Raw genomic sequence first — 6,000 nt, 5'->3', positions numbered from 1 at the left:
TCCTCTCACAAGCTATTTTGTTTAGTGGATTTGGGATGTGTGCAAACGGACGTTCAGGGGAAATCCAAACACATACATTAGTAGTTTTTTTTTATCAACTTCAGCTAGAACTATTTTTAACGGACATCGGTCATGATTGTTTTCGGTTGATCTTGGTTAATATATTTTTGACCTACTTCAATCGGGACAATTTTTTACTGCTAGCAGCCCATACATTTTTTTACCAATGTTGACCAAGAAATTTTTTTAGCTAACGTCGATCAGTGCATTTTTCAATCGATGTTGATCTAGGATGTTTTTGGTTGATCTCAAGTAGGATTATTTTTTGTTGAGGTCAGCTAGGGTTGTTTGGTCAATGTTGATCAATGATATTTTTTTTGTTGATATCGACTAGGGGTTTTTCAGTCGCCGTTGTCCGTGACTATTTTTTGGTCGAGTCGGCTAGGGTTTTTTTGGCTAACATAAGCTATGTTTTTTTTTGCTAACGTCGATCGCTGATGTTTTTATGCCAACATCAATCAAGACTATTTTTTTGTCGATGTCAACTAGGGTTTTTTTTATGTTGGTTGAAACTATTTTTGTTGGCAACGACTAGGATTTTTTCGATAGACATCAGTTGAGGTTATTTTTGTTGACATCAACTAGGGTTTGTTGGCTGACATTGACCATGACTGTTTCTTTTGACCGATGTCGGCTAGGGATATTTTTTGTTGATGTCAGCTAGGGTTATTTCGATCGACATCAATTGAGGAAATATTTTGGCTAATGTCGGTCAAAAAACCCTAGCCAACATCGACAAAAATATATTATCATCTGATGTCAAGCAAAAAAACCTTAGTCGATGTTGGCCAAAAATCCTATCCGACGTTGACAAAAAAATAATCTCAACAAGCATTGACAAAAAAAATTCTAACTGACGTCAACCAAAAAATAACATCAACTGATGTTGACTGAAAAAACTTTGGACGACATTGGCCAAAAAATAGTCTTGACCAATGTTGACAAAAAAAAAACCCTTGTCGACATTAACCAAAAAATAGTCTTGATCGATGACGACTTAAAAAATCATTAGCTGATGTTAGTCGAATAAACTCTAGATGACATTGGCCACAAAACCCCTAATCGTCATTGTCTGAAAAATTAGATTGGATTTAAAAATCCAAACAAATATCTAATTAATTGGATTGAATTTAAAATCTAAAAAATTGGATTTAGATATGAAACCGATCCATTTAAATGAATTTCAAGTGGATTCGAATGGATATGAGTTGATTTTATATATTTGGATTTTTTAGGCAACTCTAATTGGAGATCGAGATTTCTATCCCCTGTTTAAGGATTTAGTAATTTCGAAATTTTACATATTTTTTCCCTTTCCCTTTTCCCGTTTTCATCTTTGCTGGTTGGAAAGATATCTTCGTGCGCAAGATATTACGGGCATGTCTGGTTACACGTCAATTCTTGTAATACATGCATCTATCTTGTACATCTCAATGGAGACTACTTCATATTGTCAATAGAATTAAATGTCACAGCACGGAATTAAATGTCACAGCAAATTGTATTGGATTGCACATTTATTTGTAACAATTACTCTCTTAATTAGGATAATTAGTTGTAATTGTATATATGGCAGTTTAGCTATTTATTGGGCTGAAAATCAGGATAATTAGCTGTAATTGTGTATATGGCAGTTTAGCTATTTATTGGGCTGAAAATCAGCTTGACAAATTGTAATTAAAGTGTATTTATATGAGAAATCTCCATGAGGAGCAGCAGTTTTTGGCCTAACCTTTTCTGAGTTTAACATGGTATCAGCCTAGGTTTCGATCCAAGACCCTAGTCTGCACTTCTTTCCTTGTTCTTTCAGCCTCGTCCAAGTTCCAGTTCTCTCCAAGTCCTTGTTTTTTTTCTGTTTCTTGGTCATTTCTTTCCCAGTCCAGATTACCATCCCTTGTTCCATGTCTACCGAAAAGTATGATGTTCTCTTGGTTCTCCTTAATGGCAAAAACTACTCAGCTTGGGCATTCCAATTCCAGATCTTTGTCACAGGAAAAGACTTATGGGGTCATGTTGGCGACAGCTCTCCCGTCCCTGACAAAGACACGGCTAAGGTTGAACATGCCAAATGGACAGTCAAAGATGCTCAAGTCATGGCCTGGATCCTAGGCTCTGTCAATCCCAACATTGTCCTGAATCTTCGGCCTTACAAGACAGCAGCCACAATGTGGAATTACTTGAAGAAAGTCTACAGTCAGAACAATGAAGCTCGAAGGTTTCAGCTTGAACACGACATTGCTACCTTTAAACAGGATAGTCTCTCCATCTCTGATTTTTACTCTCAATTCATGAATCTTTGGGCTGAATACACTGATATAGTTTATGCGGACTTGCCTTCTGAAGGCCTCAATTCAGTCCAAACAGTTCATGAAACTACTAAACGCGATCAATTTCTTATGAAATTGAGATCTGATTTTGAAGGTATTCGGTCCATCCTCATGCATAGAAATCTTGTGCCATCATTGGATGCATGTTTTAATGCTCTGTTGCGTGAAGAACAGCACCTCCTTACACAGTCCATCATTGAAAATCACAAATCCGCTATTGTTCCAGTGGCATATGTGGCCCGAGGAAAACCAAAAAGCCATGACATGCGTACTGTTCAATGTTTCTGTTGCAAGCAATTTGGACATTATGCTTCTAACTGTCCGAACAAATTCTGCAACTACTGCAAAAAGGATGGACATATTATTAAAGAATGGCCCATAAGGTCACCCAAGCGAAATGTCACAGCTTTTACAGCCTCAGTTGATTCATCTGTTCCTAATAATTCAGTAAATCCAACACCTGTTCAGCAACAAGCTCCTGATCCTGCTCCGACTATGACCCCTGAAATGGTTCAACAAATGATCATTTCAGCATTCTCTGCTTTAGGATTCTCAGGTAAATCTTCTTCCCCTTGGTATTTTGATTCGGGGGCTTCCAACCACATGACCAACAATGCTCAATTTCTTACTAATATCAAAAAATATCTTGGAGACCTCAAGATACACACCGCTGATGGAAATCCTTTGCCTATCACAGCCACTGGTGATATTTCTCCATCTCTCACCAATGTTTTTGTTTCTCCTGGTCTCACTAGTAATCTCATTTCAGTTGGTCAATTAGTTGACAATGATTGTCAAGTACAATTCTCACAGTTTGGTTGTCTTGTGCAGGATCAACACTCAGGGAAGATAATCGCGAAGGGGCCTAAAGTTGGACGCATTTTCCCAATCCATTTCTCATTGCCTTCCAGTCTTTCTTTGCCTTTAGTTTCTTGTAATTCTGCTATTGTTGATTACCAAGTGTGGCATAAGCGTCTTGGACATCCAAACGCAAATGTACTTCATGACTTGCTCAAATCTAATTATCTTGGAAATAAACACAATTCATCTCTCAATGTTGTTCACTTTGATTGTATTCCTTGTAAACTTGGTAAAAGTAAAATTTTGCCTTTTCCAACACATCAGTCTAATGTAACACAACCTTTTGAAATCATCCACAGTGATGTTTGGGGGGTGGCACCGGTTATATCTCATGCTCATTATAAATATTTCATAACTTTTATTGATGATTATAGTCTCTTCACTTGGGTCTATTTTCTGCGATCAAAAGATGAAGTCTTTTCCACTTTCAAATTTTTCCATGCTTTTGTTCAGACCCAATTTTCGTCAAAAATAAAAATCTTTCTCTCTGATAATGGGGGAGAATACATGTCACACTCATTTCAGGACTTCTTGCAATCCAATGGCATTGTATCCCAAAGGTCATGCCCCTCAACTCCACAACAAAATGGGATAGCGGAAAGAAAAAATCGCCATTTGTTTGATGTTGTCTGCACCCTTTTGCTGGAGTCTCATGTGCCATCACGTTTTTTGTGTGAAGCCCTTTCCACTGTAGTTCATCTTATCAACCGATTGCCATCTCCATCAATAGGTAATGAATCCCCTTTCAATCGGTTATATGGTCATCCACCCAATTACTCAAATCTTCGTATCTTTGGTTGTGTGTGTTATGTCCATCTTCCTCCAAGAGAATGCACCAAGCTCACTGCACAATCTATTGGATGTGCCTTTCTTGGATATTCTCCTCATCAAAAGGGCTTTCTATGTTATGATCCTACCATTCGTAGGATTCGAGTATCTAGAAATGTCATTTTCCAAGAAAATGTATACTTTTTTGCATCACATCCTGACCTTACCTCTCCTCCAATTTCTGTTTTGCCATTGTTTTCTAACTCTCATGTAGGAGAACCATCTCCTAAACCTCTCTTGACCTACAACAGACGTAGCACTGCAAACCAAAATCAACAGACAGAACCTCAAAGGCCCCCTCGAGATAATTCCTTGGCTGCTGATCCAGTAGAAGAACCAGAACCAGCTCCTCCAAGACGCAGCTCACGCATTATTAAGCCCCCAGACAGGTATATCCATTCCATGACAGCCTCATTATCCTCTATTCCTATCCCTTCCTCTTATAGCCAGGCCATGAAGAATGCTTGTTGGCAGAAAGCTATTGAAACTGAACTTCTAGCATTGGAAGAAAATCAAACATGGGATATAGTCCCGTGTCCCACATCTGTTAAGCCTTTAAGTAGCAAGTTTGTGTTCTCTATAAAGCTGCGTTCGGATGGATCCATAGATCGTTACAAAGCTCATTTAGTTGTGTTTGGAAATAAGCAACAATATGGACTGGACTATGATGAGACTTTTGCACCGGTCGCCAAGATGACAACTGTGCGCACTATTCTTGCTCTTGCTGCCTTACAATCTTGGCCACTACATCAAATGGATGTCAAAAACGCATTCATTCACGGTGACCTTAAGGAGGAAGTTTACATCAAGCTTCCTAATGGTATGCCTACCCCTTCACCTAATATTATTTGCAATCTGAAACGCTCTTTATATGGATTAAAACAGGCACCAAGAGTATGGTTTGAAAAGTTTTGCTCGACACTACTTGTTTTTGAATTCACTCAAAGTCAGTATGATCCCTCTCTTTTCCTACAAAGGACTTCTAAAGGCATCGTGGTGCTTCTTGTTTATGTGGATGACATTGTGGTCACTGGTTCAAATCAAGATGTTGTTTCTAGAATAAAAAATCAGTTGCATTCAACCTTTCAGATGAAAGACTTAGGCCATCTCACTTATTTCTTGGGTTTAGAGGTGCATTATCTTCACCAAGGCATTTCTCTATGTAAACACAAGTATATTCAAGACTTGGTTCAACTAGTTGGACTCCCAAATGCCACCCCTGTTGACACTCCCATGGAAGTTAATGTTAAATATCAGAGAGATGAAGGTGAACTTCTTGATGATCCCACTCACTATCGCAAGCTCGTGGGAAGTCTCATCTATCTAACTATCATTGGCCCATATATTTCTTTTGTTGTCCACACCGTGAGTAAGTTCATGCAATCTCCGAGGCATTTGCATCTTTCAGCAGTAAAACGGATCATTAGATACCTCCTTGGCACCCCAAAGCATGGTCTTTTTTTCCTGCTGATTCCTCCATACAACTCCAAGCATACAGTGATGCTGATTGGGCTGATTGTCCAAACACAAGAAAATTTACTACTGGCTGGTGTATGTTCCTAGGGAATGCTCCTATTTCATGGAAATGTAAGAAACAAGATTCAGTCTCAAAGTCCTCCACTGAAGCAGAATATCGCGCGATGTCTGCCGCTTGTTCCAAAATAATATGGATGTGTGGTCTCCTCATAGAGCTTGGATTCTCTCAAGCACAACCAACTCCGCTGCATGCTGACAACACCAGTGCCATACAGATTGCAGCAAATCCAGTTTATCATGAACGGACTAAACATATTGAGATTGACTGTCACTCTATTCGCGATGCCTATGATCGAAGAGTCATCAGTCTACCACACATCTCATCTTCCATTCAAATAGCTGACATTTTCACTAAAACATTAACACGTCAACGACACAATTTTCTACT

Source organism: Glycine max, chromosome 12 (assembly GCF_000004515.6).
Source record: "Glycine max cultivar Williams 82 chromosome 12, Glycine_max_v4.0, whole genome shotgun sequence".
NCBI classification, from domain to species: Eukaryota; Viridiplantae; Streptophyta; class Magnoliopsida; order Fabales; family Fabaceae; genus Glycine; species Glycine max.
The sequence above is the reverse complement of the archived record's forward strand: the minus strand, read 5'-3'. Positions refer to the sequence as shown.